Source organism: Sardina pilchardus, chromosome 10 (genome assembly GCF_963854185.1).
Source record: "Sardina pilchardus chromosome 10, fSarPil1.1, whole genome shotgun sequence".
Lineage (NCBI taxonomy): Eukaryota > Metazoa > Chordata > Actinopteri > Clupeiformes > Clupeidae > Sardina > Sardina pilchardus.
In genome coordinates this window covers 7,286,815-7,307,044 of record NC_085003.1, presented here as the reverse complement: position 1 = coordinate 7,307,044, position 20,230 = coordinate 7,286,815, and positions in this window count along the sequence as shown.

The window sequence follows — 20,230 nt, the reverse complement described above, 5'->3', positions numbered from 1 at the left end:
CATTTACTCTGATATTTTCCATGGTGCTATGATAATATTGTAACATGTTCTCCAGAGAACAGTGATCTTGCTATTCAAAATGTAAAAAACCTAACTACAAAACAATTACTTCTCCTGCCTGGGGCTGATGACTTCACTGGTCGATCAGAGATGAAAGTTCATCAAGGGAACTTACTGATGAGATATTTGCCGTGTAGGCAATTCACCCAGATGATGAATCATCAAAAGCATTGTTGCCATTTTGTTCCTCATTTTAAGTTTTGGGCTCTTTTATTTAATTGATTTATGAATTGATGAATTTATTGACTTATTTTGTCTCATTACTGAAATGTATCTCCTCATGGTAGAATTCAATTTGAATGAAGTTGAATGTTTCCCTTTGTCTCTCTGGAATTCTTTCTGGCAAGGGATTATTTCACGTTGTTAGCAGCTGCAGTAGGAAATATGCTCATTCTGACCTTCAGTCATTTCTTATTCATAGAATGGGCAATACTCAATCCCTGGTGTCAAGTTTGATGCTTTACTGCATTTCTTGGCCACATGAAGTGGTATTCTTAAACCACGCCTGATGGTGTGTCTTGCATCTGAGCATATGAGTGAATGTATTCATGATACATTTATTAGAATGCATGGTGAGGGAAACTAATATTATTATTATTTTTTATAGCTCTTACAAAATGAGAAGACATCAGAGTGTGGAATGGTAGGAAACAAGAATGTACCCATCCGTAAAAATGAAATCTTAACTGATTTTCATTCTGTTTCTTCCCAGGGTTGTCACATGCTGTTTGTCTCAATACGTTATATGGATGCTGTGCTACACTCTCTGAGAGATCAATGCTACTGGAATCAAACATTTATTTTTTAATTCTTAATGAAATGTTGCAATAGATGTTTGAAATGAATAGAACCATAATTTCCCGCCTATTAAAGGAATATTTCGGTTTTTTACACTTTAAGCCCGTTTTCTGTATTGCCTAGCATGAAAACGAGTGTTTGACACCGAAATCTCGACGATTGAGCCTGTGTGTGCATTTCGGCACCTTTAGAATGTTCTCTATATGGCCTTAACATTGCTCCCTATGTGCATAAACTATTCTGTCCTTAAAACACCCCTAAACGTTCGTTTTTTAAAATGAGCAGCTCACCGAGTGGTTAATGGTCTTCAACGATCTTCTATAGCAAGTTTGACAGCGAAATGTAGCTTCAGTCATAGTTTATCAGGGATTTTCGAAATCCCGGAAGTAATTTTTCAGATAACTCACAACCGTGTTTGGCTAATATAACACAACAGAATTTGAATTTCACTGCGAAACTTGCTATAGATGATCGTTGAAGACCAGTAACCACTCGGTGAGCTGCACATTTTTAAAAACGAACGTTTAGGGGTGTTTTAAGGACAGAATAGTTTATGCACATAGGGAGCAATGTTAACGCCATACAGAGAACATTCTATAGGTGCCGAAATGCACAAACAGGCTCAATCGTCGATATTGCGGTGTCAAACACTCGTGTTCATGCTAGGCAATACAGAAAACGGGCTTAAAGTGTAAAATACCGAAATATTCCTTTAAGTTTTATACATTGATTTTACATTGCTAAATTTTTCAGCCATGAGGTTATTACACAGGAGTAGGCTATACTAGTGGTGGGGGAAAAAATCGATTCTGTTCAGTATCGCGATATTTTGTGCACACAATTAAATCGATACTTGTAGCTCAAAGTATCGCAATACTTAATTATATAATTTAATTATCCATTTTACTTTTATTTGAGTCGAGTTTACTCAGGGTTTACTCTGATCACATTAAATTAGCTTATTACGCTTTTAAGGGGGGCACGTGTTGTGGTGTTTCATTGTGCATTCAACAGCAATAATAAATGACTTCACAATCACAACCTGTTATACAAGACACTCTACACTACTTTCACATCGAAAAAGGTGGGTGTATTTTGGTTTTCAACAAAAAGTGAATAGTAAGGACCTTGACATGCACCATGCCATTGCAAAGTGAGTTGAGCAGTGTTATTTTCTTAATTGTTTGTAATGACTTAGAATAATATGAGAGACATGAATAGCAATATATCGCAAAATTGAATTGCAATACTTGGTGTATTGCAATATGTTAAGAATCGCAATATTATCGAATTGTGGCCCAAATATCGCAATAGTATCGAATCTTAATTTTTTTGCCAATTCCCACCCCTAGGCTATACATGGGAATACATTTATTTTGATTCATTTTTCTAATGGAAGCATGATCTGATGCTGATTCATTGGGCACTGCAGTTATTAGAAAGCGTATGGTCAATATAGAATTTTACATTACGGCTAATACACAGAACATGATTGTATTTTCATAGGTTCTGTAGCGAAAACACTAGACACTTGTACTAGTAGGTTGTTATACAGTCTACACAAGTCCCATGGACTTAATATTGAGTGGTTATATTTGTCTTCGTCTATATGTCTGTATGGAGTGCTTTGAGTAGGCACTGTGCTAGAAATGTGCTATACAAATACTTACTTAATTGCTTACTTATACTTACAAGTCTTTCAGACACAGTTCATTAGAAGCTGTTCCTGCACTTGATTATCACAGTGCAGTTGCTATATACTAAACAAACAACAAAAGCTGTACAATAGGAGTAACCTCAGATTACTTCTAATGAATACAAATGCGTATTGCTTCTTTGTTCATCGTAAACCTTAAACTCAAATGCCTATGTATTCTGGCAGGAATTAAATATAAGGATAGGGTCTATCAGGTATAGAAGCCAGGGTAAACATTCCTCCCAATGGTGTATCAGTCTAATCTCGATCGCACTTTATAGTCCCACATTGATTTTTTTTTTTTTTCCTAGAGTGTACTTGTATGTGACTGGTAGCGAATTGAGTGTATGGAATACAAAGCTGCCTGCTAGGGACAGGTAGAGGGAAATCCATGCATTCCAGGCAAACTTAATCAAATGAGGAGTCCAGTTAGACCCTCAGGGCATTAAAGCATTGACTTGCTGTTCCCATGGTGATAAAGATCTCCTCAGTTAATTGAAATCTGGTCGATTGTGATGGGCAGCATTTAAAGCACCTCCTGAGCTGATGTAAGATCAATGCAACAGGACCAGAATGGGACCTGCTGTGTAATCCTGAATATCAGTTTGTGTCGGCTCTAGTGTACGAAGTCTTTCATCAATAATTGCACGGGCATAAAGTGGTTGTGTGTGTGATGCTGTGGAATTATGGGTGCAGGAGTAGGCTACAGATGTGAACGCTTGCCTTGTGTAAGCGGTCCTGTACAGAAGACGTCGCACAGCCTCTGTGATGAAAGACCCTTCAGTGACGCAGATCTTTGATCTGTCAGGAGAGATCATCATGCATCTTGACAATCCATGTGGATGGTTGCGGGCTCTTTTTTCACACACCTACAATACAATTTTAAAGTTAAAATCCGAGGTAGGGTGTCGCTGAAGGGAAATGTCAAGTTAGGGACAAATTGTCATTTTTACAAAAGTGTGAAATTGTATGTGACAAAGTTGAGTGTAGTAAGACCATACAGTACCAAGCGATCAATATGCAACGCATGTATCAATGCACCATAGAGCAGCAAGAAGACATTGTGGGCAAAGATTGGGTTGGATTGTTATGACTACATATATTAGACAGTTATGGGCCACATAAAAATATTCTATTCAGTGTTCACTGTATTAATGCCATATAAAACTCATGAAATGTGCTGGGCATTAAGTAACCTATCTGTGGCATTTGGATAATAGATATGAATTAGAACTTTAAATTAGATTTCACCCTTTGCCATTCCATCTGGCTCGTTCCGTTCTCAGATACTGGAATTGTTCTTTGCAAGTTAACTCCCATTACTAATTTAATTAACATGGAGGAGAGACGGCCGGGGCTCCATTCCTAAATATCACACGAGGTATTTATGGAGTTCTGTTGCTTGGAAAGTTCAGCAGACGTGTTAATCACCGGCGGATGGCTGTGGAAGTGTTTGCGCGAGCAGATTAAAGAGTCACAGGCAGAGTTAGACGGAGCATTCAGCCCCGAGAAAAGATTTCATTTTCGAGGTCAGATGGGTGATATAAAACTGTGAGACTTTAATGGGGGAGGAGAGTGGGAATGGCTGCATGTCTAAGGGAGCCGCAGTGCGTGTGCTTCAGTGTCTTTCACCGTCTGAGCCGTTCTCAGCCATTCTCAAAGTTATACAAGCAGTGTGAGAATACCACAGGGGCAATTTTCTTGGTGGGTGGGATTGGAAAGAGCCATTTAATATGTCACAGTGTTATCTTTCATTGACTTTTCAGTTTTAACTTTCATTGAGTGTGGGTGGGGGGTGGGGGGGGGGGGCAATCAGTTTAAAATAACTTGATATGTTTGCTTCATTCAGGTATTGGCTGGAAGAGCACTCAGAATCTGCAGGTCAGAATCCAAGTAAAGACTGACACTGACCTTACCTGGTGGGAAATTCTAAAGGTGTCTGCATAATAGATAGCACTCCATTTGTTATGCTTGGCCCCATTAAAAGGGCATTTGTTTCAGCGATTCACAGAGGAGAAGCACTGCATCACACTTGATCTGTGAGAAATTAAAAGCTTCCTCATTAAACGAGTGCATATATCTGTCGAGAGAAAACGGTTGATCTAAATGGATGTTAGTGCCCATTTGTTAAGCCCACGTCTCCTTCCCCCGAAACAAAATCCGAAGGAGAAAGTTTTACAACTTCTCATTTCCTGCCAGCACGTGGCCCATATCTATGACACATGGAAACGAACCATGCAATATTAATTACCCTCAAGCTGTTGTGCTGCACATCAAACCCCTTCTTTCACCACACCAAAAGCATAAAGTTAATTCCCTTTTTCCGAATCAGACCACGGCGTGTCTTCATGAATACAAATGAGACGTGCGTGCAGAGCGGACATGGCTGTCCTTCAGCAGAGGCTGTGATATATACACATTATCTGTCTGTGCAAGGCGCTTTCATTACTTTGGTCAGATTCACTGTCTCTTCTGTGCGCTAAGGCTGTAACGGCGTGGTTATATGTAGAGCAAAGCAGTGCTCCTCTATCCAGACACTGAGTGACACCAAGCCATTATAACAGCATTTAAATCTTCACAGAAACCAACTCTTGCCAAGACAGACCTCCCCAATGAAATCGATGTATTAAGAGCTGGCTCCTGTGGCTCCTGGTCCATACTGTATGCTCCGGTCACCTCATAATAAGCTACCATTGTATGCCAGTTATTATGGGTGTTGGATAAATGTTGAACTATATTTACTTTATTGAAGTAGAGACGATTGCAGACAATGATAATAGTGCTTCTGTGAGCTACACAAACCTCAATATCTGTGCACTGTTTAATAATGAAACTGGAATTGGACTCTTCAAGAATCTGACACATGCATTTATTCAACACAATATGATGTCAGAAAAAAATAGATGCTCATTCAGTCAAGATATAGGTTTAGTAACTTAACTTCCATCATTATACCGTGATTAATTGTTTTTTTGCCTTTGTCATATCTGAAATTCAACACATTTGTCAACAGGGCCTGTCTAGGAGAGAATGTGACTCATCTACCCTGAGGCTGGAATCTTCTCATGGAGACAGAAAGACAGGGAAGGAGAGAGAGAGAGAGATAGAGATGGGGGGAGAGAGAGAGAGAGAGAGACTCTGCAGACTGCCTGGCTGCAGTTCTAATGGATTCATGCACATACAGTATTATTCCCTTCACCCACAATGCACATGGTGGTTTGGAGCATGGGTTTTTCCATTCCTGCTTTTACCTTCACATTTTCCGAACATTGCTTAAATCACTTAAAAGTTCACGAGGGGTTACTGATCAGTGAGGTCACAGACTATTAAACAAGACCTTCTTGTTTCTGACAGTCGAAAGTAGAGAATCCAATTTAAACCTAGGAGAAAACAAAAGCTACTGGAATTGAAGTCATTCCCCACCACGTTTACTCTGTAGCCATCTACAGTGTGCATCCTCAGGAGATAGGATTTCAGCTTGGCTTGTCTCCGTCCCCGGCTGCACAAACTGTGAGAAAGTGACTTAAAACAGATCATGGTCTCTTCATATCTAAAACAACCTTTGTCAACACTGTAATTCTGTATTAGTTCTCTCTCTCTATCTCTCCCTATCTCTCTCACTCTCTCTCTATCTCTCTCACTCTCTCCTTTCTCTTTCCTTCTTTCCATTCTGCTTCTGGCGATGCCTCTTGAGAAATCACTGGTTGTTTCTCTTCATTACAGTTTACACATATGTTTTTTTTCCCATTGTGACATTTCATTATATTTATCAAAATAAGGGATCTGCACCGGTGCTGCCTCGCCGTGATATTAGCTTCTGTTCCACTCACTCCGTTGCAACCGTAGCGAGCGCCCTCCTTGTCTTTTCCAATCGTTGCCTTCCCCAGGAGAAATCTCTCAAGTATTCTTTCACAGGTTCAAATTTCTTCATTTTTCCCCCTCCTCTCTCTCTCTCTCTCTCTCTCTCTCTCTCTCTCTCTCTCTCTCTCTCCTCCTCTCAACATCACAGCCGAGCGTGACAGAGCGATCCCGTTCCCTGTTCTGCCGTTAAGGCTGAGAGCTTCACCAGGGACTGGTGGGGTTGGTGCATTTGTGTGAACAGCTTCTGTATACAAGCCGCTGGGGAGCATTTGAGTGGAGGGCTGTTTTCCCACCACTGTCACCGAATACTTCACGGAGAACTCCAGTCACTCTGGGGGCCCGCATTAAAAGTGACACGTTTTATTTTCGCAAACTGTGAGTATAATTGCAGTGAAGAAGAGAATGAGATTTTGGCTGGTGAAACATTTGGCTGGTGGAATGTGTTGTATGTGTCTCCGGTTACAACTCTCCTCGTGGCAACAGGGCGGAAGAATGCCTTAGCGTTTTTAAGCTCACACATTTTCATTCCGTAAGGAGAGTTGGGTCCTTAAAAGAGAAATATTTGCTTCTCCTGTCTTCTTGCCCAAGATCTGTTGAAGGACCCATCCAATGACCTAATGCTTCCTTTTCTCAGACTTCAGAAGCTGCCTGTTTTTCTCATTGGAAATGCAGCAGTTGGTCCAGGACTCAAGTTCAGTACAAGGGCATCGACCTTACAGGCCTAATGGCACATGATTTTGGCGAGAGCCTGTAGATTTTTCTCCTGGGCTTTCTTGCCATGGTAATAAATGGATTATGCCTGGCAGCACTTCTTGTGAGTCATAGGGTTTTGACATCCTTTTCAATATGTTTTCCCTGCCATTTGTATTTCAAGGATGATTTTAGCACAAACAAATAACAAATAATCAGAAATACCTACACTGTATAAGCAGGCTTTCAGCAGTAGACAGCGTTAGCTGAAGTAACAGGTTGGTCTGTATATGTCTCTTTAAAGCAAACTATGTCTCTCTCTCCCTCTTTCACTCTCTCCCTCCCTCTCTCTTTCTTTCTCTCCCTCACTTTCTCTCTCCCCCTCTATCGCTCCCTCTGCTCTCTGAATGTTTTACAAACACCCACGGCTGCAGACACTGTCTCATAACTATTTTATTTTTAGGCTAACCCACTGACATTGGGTTTTGTGGATTACTGAGCTCTAAGCAGCTTCATCTCAATGTAAATGTCGCTGTCCGTGGTGCTGAGGGACAAGCTCATCTCCTTTTCTATCTATGGGTGTCTGGCCTCTCTGTATATTTATTTTACTGGTTCAGTCTATATAGAAAGTAATGACTATGTTTATATTAGGTAGCGATGTGTTTCCACCATATACACAAATGCTCAGAAAAGAATCAAAATAAGAAACTGACTTCAGCCAACATACCATATTCATGTTGATGGAGTTCACTGATGTTGAGTTGAGAATGAATGTGTATTTGTGTTACCGAGGCTCATCAGACAAGGTCAACAGTAGGTTTAGATGCTCTTCCTACTTGTAAACATTCCATATTTGTTGAAGCTTTGATGAGGCATAATCCACCTTATCACATTAGATACTAGACCAAATTCAATCATGTGTGATTCTTACTACCATGAGTGTGATTTTTACTAACATACCATGACACACCTAGGCCTATATCTGATCTTCATTTTGGGCATTGATCTTCATATCAGTCAATATCACAGCAATCACTGCATGCAAAGATGTATTCCTCCTCATCCCAGTTTTTAGGCTGAATATTTGTTTTGGAAATGTAAGAAAAGAGAAAAAACATGAATCCCCTTACAACATGGAAGCCACATCATCATAGTTTTCTGTTGTATTGCTAAATGTATACTGGCAGTGATGGCGCAGGAAATCACATTTGTTGATGTTGATGTTTATATTTACATATATTAGCAGATGCTTTATCCCAAAACAACATATTAACCAAGGACCAATCAACACACACCCAGAGAAACTCCACACAGAGTTTCCTTTTTGTTTGGGGGACAGCCTGCCTCTACTTTGGTTGGTTCATGTTTTCAGAATGGGCTGCCAATACAGAGATCACTTTTTTTTTACGTGTATTCACAGAATAGACATAACGGATAGTAAGAAGATGATTGCTGTAGATAGCCAAAAAAGAAATGTTATGGGCTTGAAATCGTGTACAATTGCTGACTGCACCTTCAGGAGCTATTCAAGGCAGATTAATAAGAAGCCCCAGCTCAGACTGGCTTTGGGAAGGAAAAAAGGAGACACACTGACTTGCGAATGATTGCTGCAGATCATGCACACAGTCTGAGATGAAATGACGTTTAGCTCCTATCATTAGTGTGAAGGCACATAATGCTCATATGAATAATTTTATGTCAGTCTGGGTTAGCAAGATATTCTTTTAATCTAAATGTGCCTCCGACTTGCCATTAGACAGTGGCAATGGCACACTGATGGCGGCTATTTTGTTTACTGGTGTAATGATTTGAGTTTAATTGGACATGCAAATGTCTCTTAATGATCCATGTTCCTCCAAATACATCTTTTTAATGATCCCAATAAAGTTGGGACTTCTGAAATATTTACTCGCGCGTGCATGGTCTCAGAACTGGAGAGCAATTAATTGCAAAGTGCTGTGTAAACAAATCCCACACAAACATTGATTAAACCTTCTCTGTTTCTTTGTCTGCCCACTGCGCAAATCTCACAATTTGCAGCAGTTAATATGTTAGGAGAGAACAACCAACAGAACACCCAACATAACAACCAACAGAACACACAACAGAACACCCAATAGAACACTCAGCAGAACAACCAACAGAACACGCAACAGAGCACACAGCAGTTACCCGTTCACAACTTGTTTCTGAAGGCAGAAGTTGCTGTGTCACATTGATTGTGTTTTGAATTGCCTGCATTTCCATGCTTTGCCTTTTGTGATGTAGAAACAGTTGTTTTGTGAAGAGGTGATAACTGCTGGACAATAAACAAAAAATACTAGCAAAAGTGTTAGTACTTTCTTCAGATGGGAAGCTGGACCAACATGTAAATAATTTAATTCTGAGGTCCTCTCTGGCATTTTAATCTGATCTAATTACTCCTGCTGGGAGTTTGTGGGAGGGACACCCAAGAAAGTTCTCAATCAGACTAACTAATGTGGGTCATGTTGACCAAATTGACAACTCCCATCGGAAGCACAATTTAGCATTTTGAAAAACAAATGAGCTTTCCCAAATACTACCAGAAAAAAAAAATTGTTTCACAAAAGTAAACTGAAACTAGTTCGGCTGTTGAAGTTGACATGATGCATGTTGCATAAGATTGTGTTGCATGATCACAGTCATATAGTCAAATTGCATCCAGTGCTTAATTAGTAGGAATTTATGTTGTTCTGCATAAATCCTCATAGTCACAAACAAATCTTCTCATTGCTGTTAGATTAACTTTCCTGTTGGCACAGTCAGATGGCAACTCCATGCCAAAAGCATGTCCCGAGTTCAACCAAAGGTGATTATTCTGGCATTTGTTCGGTAGTGGTGCCATAGAGGACATTATAAGAGATTAAAATGTGTTTGCCATGGTGGAAAAGCAAAACCATTAAAACCTTATTACGAATGTAATTCCCCCTGCCAGGTCATCAGATCATAAACCCAGGGGCTTGGAGTTGATAGGAAGACAAAAGCCCTGTTGGGTCAAGAGGGATCAAATAGCAGCATTGATGTGAAAAGTAATTAGTCGCTGTGAGTAAATACTCTAATGAACAGTCAGTCTCTGCTGCACACAAACAGATCATTAAAGGCAAACTTACTGAAAAAACACACACTGCCTTGCAGGCCTGAACTACCTGTGACAAGAAGGTGAAAGGAGAGAATACGGGTGTTAAAACTTTGGGGGTTAGAAACAACTCATTATCAGCAGTTATGGAGACAGCCATACTGTATGTCCCTTGAATGTAACTCACCACAAGTTCCAGCAATGAGAAATAATGAATCTCTTGTGTTAGAGAGTTGATGTAAACACGTTATCACTGGAAATTCTCCATACACACTCTACCTATACTCAGCATGTCTCCACAGTCGGCCCAGAGATCGAGTCCTCAGCAATTCCAAAAGAGGCTTTCGCTCTGAAAGCCTTTTGTGCACCGTAACCCTCTTAGAGAGGGATTTCCCCCCTAACAGGCCTGTACTAATACGGCATCTGAACAGTGGTATACTTTATGCCTTTGAACATATTTTGCGATATAAATGGAGAGCTTTTTTGCCCAGGTAATCAGACGACGACGAAGATCACAGACAAGCCTGAGGAAGTAGGATGATAGTTTTTAGTGAAAGAGAAAGACAGTACACAACTGTGATCAGACCTTAGTCAGCACGGAGAATATTTTCAGTCTGCATTTAAGTGGGTCATGTCTTAGATACTGTAGACTACTCGCTTTTTCAGATAACTGAGAAAAAGCGTCTGGTTCTCTCTTTGAGAAATATCAACGATGGCATATCTTCTTGGGGGAAGGTCTGAATGTGAATCTGGCCAAGGTTGTGTGAATATATATATATATATATATATATATATATATATATATAAAAAGAATGTGACACTGTTTTTCATGTTTTGGGAAATAACTATAAAACAGAAATGGCAAAGATGCATATTATATTTCTGTCCATGAAAAATTCATAATAATCTTTCCTATCCTATTGATCCTTTTTGTCATGTTTATGTCCTTTAATGTGATCTGTGAATTAAAGCAATAAAAAAGATGAAGTATTGATGCAATGCATCAGGTGAATTGGCATGAAGCCCACTGCATTTTATGTTATTTGTTTAGCATGTAGACTTCATTTTACCCTTTGTTGCATCGTGTGTCATATCACAAGTAGTATCACCGCATGATTTGATATTCCATTATTGTCAGACGGTAAGATACCACAGAAAGTATCAGTGGAAGAGTTTCTCTCCAAACGCTAGTTCCGATCGAGGAAGTGACATTTTCCCCAAGTAGCTTGTGTAGTTGGTGCAGTTTTGCTGTGTATCCCAGAGGAAATCACCATGACTTTGTTCTGTCATAATTTCACTGCAGGTCCTTGTTCTGACAGGCACTCCGCCACACACCCCAGTCACCGAACACAACATCTTCAGCAACTACCGTCTGTCGTGTTGCTGCTGCTAATACACAACTGCACATTTCATGAGGCCTGTGATACCCATTTCCTTCTACTAATGGTGTCCCAAGGATAGAATCACAAGGTCTATGCTGCAGGGGAAGAAGATTTGCTGCCAATATCTTGGGCTGTGATTCAGAATGGCTGACAGTCAATGCTAAAACCCTTTTGTGTATTCAAGAGTACTTACATTATTATGAACATTTCCCCAACGACTGGCCTCCAATTACTTTAGAGTGTAAAGACAGAAAGAAAATCATTTTGAAATTCACAGTTGGCTGCAGAAGAAGCACCTTGATCTTGATCAACAGTACATAACCTTTTATCTCCACTGGTCAGAGGCGCTGGAGTGGTCAGCTAGAGCTATTGCAAACCACCACCTCCAGTATGTCTGATAGTCACTTGTCTTGCTCCAACTAACCCTATAAATCACTTTTTTGATTGCCTTTTGGATTATATGACATGTGCACTGACATTTTAATCCATCAGACATTATGAACTCATGCTTTGTGTCATTTGTTTGGGTCTGACTAGGCTAACTATATCGGTAAAGTGCATTTGTGACGCATCGCACTTGTGTCTTTCATAACTAATGTTGCATCACCCTGTCTGAACCAAACTCAGTCCACTGGAATCTAGTACAGCATCCCTGACCAGTTTTATTCTCCACGTCCACCTCGACGGATCATGCCCCTACTGCTGTTCACCACAGTGTTGGTGAACAGTCACAAAAATGACTCAGACTAGATCAGATTGCCCAGCATTCTCCAGAGGTCATTCTCTAAATGACCTCTGTTCCCCTGCAGTCATGTAGATGCTGGAGGAGTGAGAGGACATGTGGGTTTCAGAGGGGTTCTGCAGGGACAAGTCAGTCATTTCAGGACCCTGGACAGAGACCTGTGTTAACACATCACTTTGCTGCACATTCATCTGGCTACACAATGTCCACCTTGGAAGTCACAACAGCTCCAGGGGTTTGGTTTGATCAAGCCTCAATGTGTCATTCATATGCAGAGCTACAGTAAATGGTCAGTGGTCATGCTTCAGATGGACAGAACAGATAGCTGTGTGCTAATGAGCTGTTTTCAGCTGGGACAGAAAACATCTTCATGGCAGCACACTGTTGGATAAACACTTCTTCTGTTGTCCCTTAAGTGTGTTGTACTGATCGGTTGGTAAGTGCATAGGAAAAACATCCATTTGGCTGTGGGTAATTAATTTGGGACAAAAGGATGATAAGTGCCAGTAGAGAGCATTGATATGGCAACTCATGAGAGCATCCACATTTACGTAAATGAAGATGCCTTCTGGATGAAAGAGTTTCTGCCTGAGAATACACAATTTTGAGACTAAGGGACACAAAACCATGGATAAATCCGAAGATATTGTAGTCATATGGCACAGTTCTTGATCTATGAGGTTAATGTTGACATAGTTAATCATGGTTAATCATATTTCATTCCAAAAACAGGCCAATTTACAGAAGAAAGTTAACAATTTAAGGATTCAGAAATGTCAAAGCCACAATTAAGACATGTTCAAATGCCCACCAGGTCATTTAAATAAGTGCATAAGTCTTGAGTGGAATGAGTGGTGCCAGTTTGTGCGCCTCTGGCAAATGTGTTGGTTCAAGCCTTTGTGGTCGAAAGGCTTTGCACTTAACCATATGGCTTTTTTATGAGTGGAAATGTGAAATTGACTTGGACACTTTTGGGCTCTACTGGGCAATAAAGTCACTCCAGCCTAATGAAGGCCTTCCTTTAGGTCTGGCTCTTATATGGGAGCTATTGATGAAAAGGCGTAGATCAATGGAGGCGAGTGGGCCTTTTCATTCATTTTCATTTCCACAGCATCCCTCTTTTCACAGGGCTTCTGGGGGATTTGGAGGGACTGGGCCGTGTGTGTGTGTGTGTGTGTGTGTGTGTGTGTGTGTGTGTGTGTGTGTGTGTGTGTACGTGTTCGCACGCGTGTGTGTGTGTGCCACTTCATTCTGCGGCTCTCATGTTGGCATGATGAAAAACTCAATCAAAGGCCTCTCATTCTAGACTATAGCGCTCTATTCCCTCCTGAAGGACCCAGAAAGTGGGAGGAAAAAAAGTTTTTTTCAAATGTAATTCTTATCATGACTCATCATGAAAAAAACTTACTGCAATTTCCCAGCTTATACATTAATTTAGCAGAATTTGTTCTGCTATGAGGTTAATACAGGAGGGCAGTTAATATGGCATTGATATGGTTTTGTTTCTTTTAAACTTGCATAAAAAACTGTCCTGCGGCTTATACACAAAGCAGCTAACAGGAAATTACTGTAATGTAAAGTTCAGTAAAAGCTATATTCCTTTAACATAGTGAAACGTAAGTATATAATAATTCCAACTGCTTGAATTTCACATAATCGCATGTATGTGCATGTACATGTACAAATACAAATATAATGTATTTCATAACTGATAACACAATGAAGAGAACCAAACAGTCCTTTATTGTTTTCACTATTTCAAGATCATTGCTCTTTGAACCTCAAAGGGTATGATAATCACAAGTTATTACAGTGCATGAAAATGCACTGTACTGTTCTTCCTAGGCTTCTTCTTCTTCTTCTTATTATTATTCCGCTTACCAAATTCATTTTTTCTATTCAGCTTGAACCGTTTAACCTAGAAACTTCATTCAAACGTTGTAACGTAGGTCTTCAATAGGGGCATGCTGCTAAGTATTTTTCAACTTTGTAACTTTTATACTTTTTAAACTATAAATTAAAAACTATTAAAAATTTCCCCATAGACTTAACATTGGCCTCTATGACATCACAGTCGGGTCGTTAAGCAATTAGAATCTTATGCCAGGTGGCCAGCCCCACCTGCAGCAGCCCTCTCTCTCTCAGGCTTTAAGCATACAACTCTCTGTGAAGACTACATATCCTGTTAACCTGTTTCGTCTTTCCACAACCGTTTCAAAATAAAAGTCCTCACTGCAATAATACACTATTAAATCATTTAACCATTGAAACTACTCAACTATTTAACTGTTCAACCATTCCAACTAGGGATGCAACGGTACAGTTTTGCCACGGTTCGGTTTGTATCACGGTTTTTGGGCCACGGTAACGGTTCGGTTTCAATATATCAATATTATCTTGGCTCTAGCATACAGGAGGCTATATTTGCCTTTTCTATTTCAAATCAACAATGTGCTTCTACTTACACTTGCAGAGAAAATATTAAATGCATAGCCTGACACAGATGAAGCAGAATCACAAAAATGTATTAAAAGAAAAGAACACCATCATTGCCTTCTGTCATAAACAGGCAATGTTATCCATAGTGCAGTGCAGCATAAAGTAATGTGTAGTTATTTATTTAATAAACTCACTGTTCTTCACACATTTAAAGAAAATACTTAACTGTTATACACCCTCAAAAAAGTAGTGAACAATTCTGAAAATCTTCTCAAAATAATTGGTGAGGTAGTATTATGTGTAGTTTCAAATGGATATTTGATTTGGGAGTGCCTGCCCTGTCCTCTTTTATGAACGTAAAAAATGTAAACATAGACAAAAGTGCAGTGCAGCATTAAAAATATTAGAACAATGAAATGAACATTATTGCAACCTGTTGTCAGGGGGGGCAATATTCCGAGAAGAAAGTGGCAAATTTGCCACTTCACAAAGTGTCTGTTTCCCCTGTGTCTCCTGTCGTGTGTGTGTGTGTGTGTGTGTGCGTGTGTATGCGAGAGAGTTGTGTGATTGACGAGTGGACGAGCGATTGACTGATTTAGCAGTGAGTTTATTGTTTTTCGAGTGGACACCTCCCGCTGCCCGTAGCCTAGCATGTACAACGTCAGGAAAATAAATGACCCGAGTTTGGAATGACATGTCAGCCTCCCCATCTCCTATAACCTCCCATCCCTACAATATTTTCCAGTAAACTATCAAAAAGAGAATACACTCAGCTGTGTCGGCGTCACGCTTTCTTAGGCTACTCTAGCGAGCAATCAACGCAGGGCAGAAACCACCGGTTACACTGTTACACACAGACTTTATAATGTGGCAAATTTTCGACCTTTTAAAGTGGCAAATTTGCGTCTTTACAAAGTATATATACGTGGCCCTAATACGCCGTCGTATTCGTTATGTCTTTGGGAATTATAGGAATATTGTTGTCGAAAGGCAGCAGCAATGGATGGTTGGGTTTTCGGTGGCAAACTAACTCTCCGTGCTGCTCCACTTAAGGTTACAGCCGGGTGATGAAGGCGCAAGTGGGCCGACAAGTTGGATGTGTTACCTTTATTAGGTGATCGTTGTGAAGCAGTGCTTGCAATGCACACTGTGCTTTGTTTACTGACGGTCTTTTTGCCTTGTTCGTGGGCTACTTCAAATGTCGCCATGATCATGCAGCCGCCGGTAAAGTTTGTTTCTTCTCACATGACTCCTTCATTTGCATTTCAACGCGCTTATTGGCTCTTGGGAAATTCAGTAAAATTCTGATTGGTTGTTGCAAGGTTGACGAGAGGCAAGCTGAACAGTCAGAGAAAACGCATCCCCCGGGTCCTAAGCACTCCTCTATATCGCTCCCAGGCTACGCGCGCGCAATAACCTTGTATTAAATAAAAAGTTTTATGTCGCGTATACCGAAATATTGCGGTTTAGGTGAGTCTATTGAACCGAACAGGCCAAACCGAACGGTTCAATAAATTATTGAAAACCGTTGCATCCCTAATTCCAACTGTCTGTTATCATCAACTATGCCTCCAGTCAACTACATGAGACCTCCATGTACCTGGCAACCAACATAGCAACCATCAAAATTAAGCGTTTATGACCGTTTCCATAGCAACCAACATGATTTTACTACAGTAACTTCTTTATTCCTGATAGTGGCAGCCATGGATACCCTATCAACAAATGTTTCAAAATAAAAGTCCTCAGTAGCAAGTTAGCTAGTTAGCATGGTTAGCATAGTTAGCATTTTTAACATAGCTGCTAGAAATGATTAGCTAAGTTAGCTTATCAACCTAGTTAGCATTGTTAACATAGTTAGCATTGTTAGCATAGTTAGCATTTTTAGCATAACTGCTAGAAATGATTAGCTAAGTTAGCTAATCAACCTGGTTGGCATTGTTAGCATAGTTGACATTGTTAACGTAGTTAGCATTTTTAACATAACTGCTAGAAATGATTAGCTAAGTTAGCTAATCAACCTGGTTAGCATAGTTAGCATTGTTAGCATAGTTAGCATTTTTAGCATAACTGATAGAAATCATTAGCTAGGTTAACTAATCAACCTGGTTAACATTGCTAGCATAGTTAGCATTGTTAGCATAGTTAACATTTTTAACATTTTTGTTAGAAATCATTAGTTAAGTTAGCTGATCAACCTGGTTAGCATTGTTAACATAGTTAGCATTGTTAACATTTTTACCATAACTGTTAGAAATCATTAGCTTAGTAAACCAATCAACCTGGTTATCATTGTTAACATTTTAACATACCTTTTAGAAATCATTAGTTAAGTTACAACTGGAATGTTTAACCTTTAAACTGTCTACCTTCACACATTAACTCTCTTTAAACTATGCAACCACCATGTTTACCCTAGCTACACCTTAGTAACCATATCTACATTATCTATCTATATATTTTTGCATTTTCATGCACTGGTAATTCCTTGGAATTGCATTTCTAGTTATGACATGATGCCTGTTAAGCTTCTTTAGTGCCACGTGCTAATGCATACATCTGTGAAAGCAAAAGAAATAAAGTACACAATCAGGCAAAATATTAAATTCTATAAATAAAGTCTGTAGAATATGAATTTTCAGATTTAGACATATCTTTCTGTCCATTATGCACGTGTCGTCATGGGCAACACAACATAAATCTTAATTAACCATTAATTCTCTCCCATACAATGTGGCACAACACATTAGGAGACACCCTCCAAGGTCTACAAGTGGATCGTTAATGCACCAGAACAATGCTGAAGCCTCTCCAATAGACTTTTCAAAATTTCACATGGGCTAGATAACACTCAAAGTGTTCACAAAGACAATCAGATTTTATTATAGCCTTTTTGGAGTGAAATTGGATGTGTCTAATGAAATGAATATATCTCAGAACAGTGCCTCATATCCCTCCATTCGTCTGTGGTGGGTGATGGCTGTGCTGTGATAGTTGTCAGAATTTTAGTAGATTCATTATTGGGTGCTTCATATTGTTCTGGCTTATTCCCAATTTGAAATACATTTTGGGCCGCTTGACAGGCAGTTAAAGGAATGGCAGTTCCACTCACAGGATTTTAAATATTTCTCTTTCATTAGCCGAGAGCAGAGTTTGTCTAATGAAATGTTCGCTCACTAAAGGAAGTTTGCACACTGTATCCCCAATGCTTATTCTAATGTTTACTGGAAACTACTCTTGAGATGAGAAGTGGGAAGGTATATTTATTAGATTTATTCTAAAAATGTTAATAATAATAGCTTGGTCTTTGTCCTCTTTGAACTTACACTTCCGCTCACTTCAGTGAAGTGTTTTCACAGAATGTTCTCAAGGCTGTACTGTACTGTATGTTACTTAGCCACCACCTAGACCACTGGCGAGACACTTGACACTTGTCCACTTTGGTTGTGTTAGGAGTTGCTGAAAGTATGTGTGTGTGCCACTCCAAAACCCTACAGAGAAGACATCCTTTTCATCAGTGCTACTTGTGAGCCTGGTGCACTGTTGTGTATGTGGCACATATCAAAAAGGAGGACAAAAATGCTGCAAAAAATGAACACTCAACCTACTACAGGCTGTCTGAACTTAGAGTTTGAAAGTCAGACTTTCTGGACAACATTTGGATTAATGGTCCCTGCCCCCCCCCCCATCGTTCCCTATATGGACAACCATAAGGGAATTTGGTGGGAAAGTGTAAATGATTAGCAAAGCACACTTAGAATGCTTGATACTGTCCTGGCAGAGCCAAAAGAAGAGTTGCCGTTTCTGACAGAAATCAGGACATTTGAGGTGAGCTTGAGGTGTGCTTTTATAAAGTCCTCCAGCAGGATTTAAGAGGAAGGTCAGCGTCAACATCAAGACATTACTCTTCTCTAATGCTCCATCACCAAATTCCTCATCACTATGTTCACTCAAGTCTTTGGGACACATGTCCACCTCATACCCACACTACAGAGTGAGTTTTTAGACTCATGCGCTACTCTGCCTGCCTGTCTGTCTTTGGGCCCCATCTGTTTGGGTGTTGTTTGCAGAGTTTAACACCAGACACACATACACACAGACACACACGCTTAATTCCGTCCTGCGCTGCCTCCCGTCCCACCGAGGAAGGGAACAGCTGTGCGTGAGCCTGTCCGCAAACACAAGCTGAGAGGCACGCACGCACAACAGCTGGCACACATCACACACACACACACACACACCCTCAGGACAATCGACACGATTCAGTGGGCCTGCCTTACCAGATTTTACCACAGGAACAGCTCCTTGAACAAATGACACGAAACCACCACAGTGAGTGCTGGCACTATACACACAAAGAGCCATGCTGTGCTGACCAAGAAAGAAGTCTTTTATGCAGGCTGTTAATGAAGTCATTGTCACTCTGCAAAGAGACGCGGATGCTCCTCTCCCACTTCAAGCCACTGAGATAGAGAATAAAAGAGCAGTTTGATCTGTTACTTTATCAGAGTTTCTTCTTGAAGATAGTAGACGGGGTGCTGTTCTGTTGGCGTAGCGGTTGCCGTGTTGTTATTGTAGTATGTGGAAGGGGGTGTTCCAGGACCCGCTGGTTTGCTATGCAAAATCACTTGTGTTTGACAGATCGAAGGCAGCATTCTTTTGGGGAAAGCGAGCGGCGGCGGCAGCTTAGCCAGAACGCACCGGGAGGAAGAGGAAACGGTAAACAAGCGGCGCCCGCGCGGGCGCAGGAACCCAAGGCGCCAGGGAGCCCAGCCACAGTGACATTTCCGCGCCGCCAGTTTAATAATGAAGGAGATTACAGGCACCTCGCAGGAGGACGGCGGAGACGAGAACAAAACGCGGCCGAGATTATTATTAAGAGTGCGCTGATGGCGCCCGCGTCAAACGCCACCGCCGCCGTCGCCCGCGTCTTTCCGACAGCTGCAGCCAAATTAATATTTCATGGCCCCTCCATCAAAGAGCACTGCGAGGAGTCTCGCTCGCTGCCTTTCATGGCGTGCTTGACTTTATATAGACAAAACTGTAATGTGTAGAATGGGCATATGCCTGGGATCCTTGGCTTGTTTTAATGAGCATTGTTATGACAGCCCCCCGCCGAGAGCCAAGGGAACTGGGGCACGAGCGCCGAGACGGGAGCCAATAGCCCACCTCTGCTCGGCTCCCGTGCGTGTGTGTGTGTGCGTGTGTGCGCGCGTGCCGATGTGTTATTTCTCTGTCGGCGAAACGCAGATACCAATCAGGGTTCACTTGGAAGTCTTACATTCGTTTCTGTTTCACAAAACAAGCCAGATGTGCTGAGATGCCAAAAAAAATGAAAGACACGACAGGAGTCATGTGAGGTAAAAGTGGAGTTTGGGCCTTCCCCCACCCTACCAGAGTATCAGCCAAAATGGAAAAAGATTGTTAGGAAAAAGATGAAAGTGTGTGCTTAGAGTGTAAATATA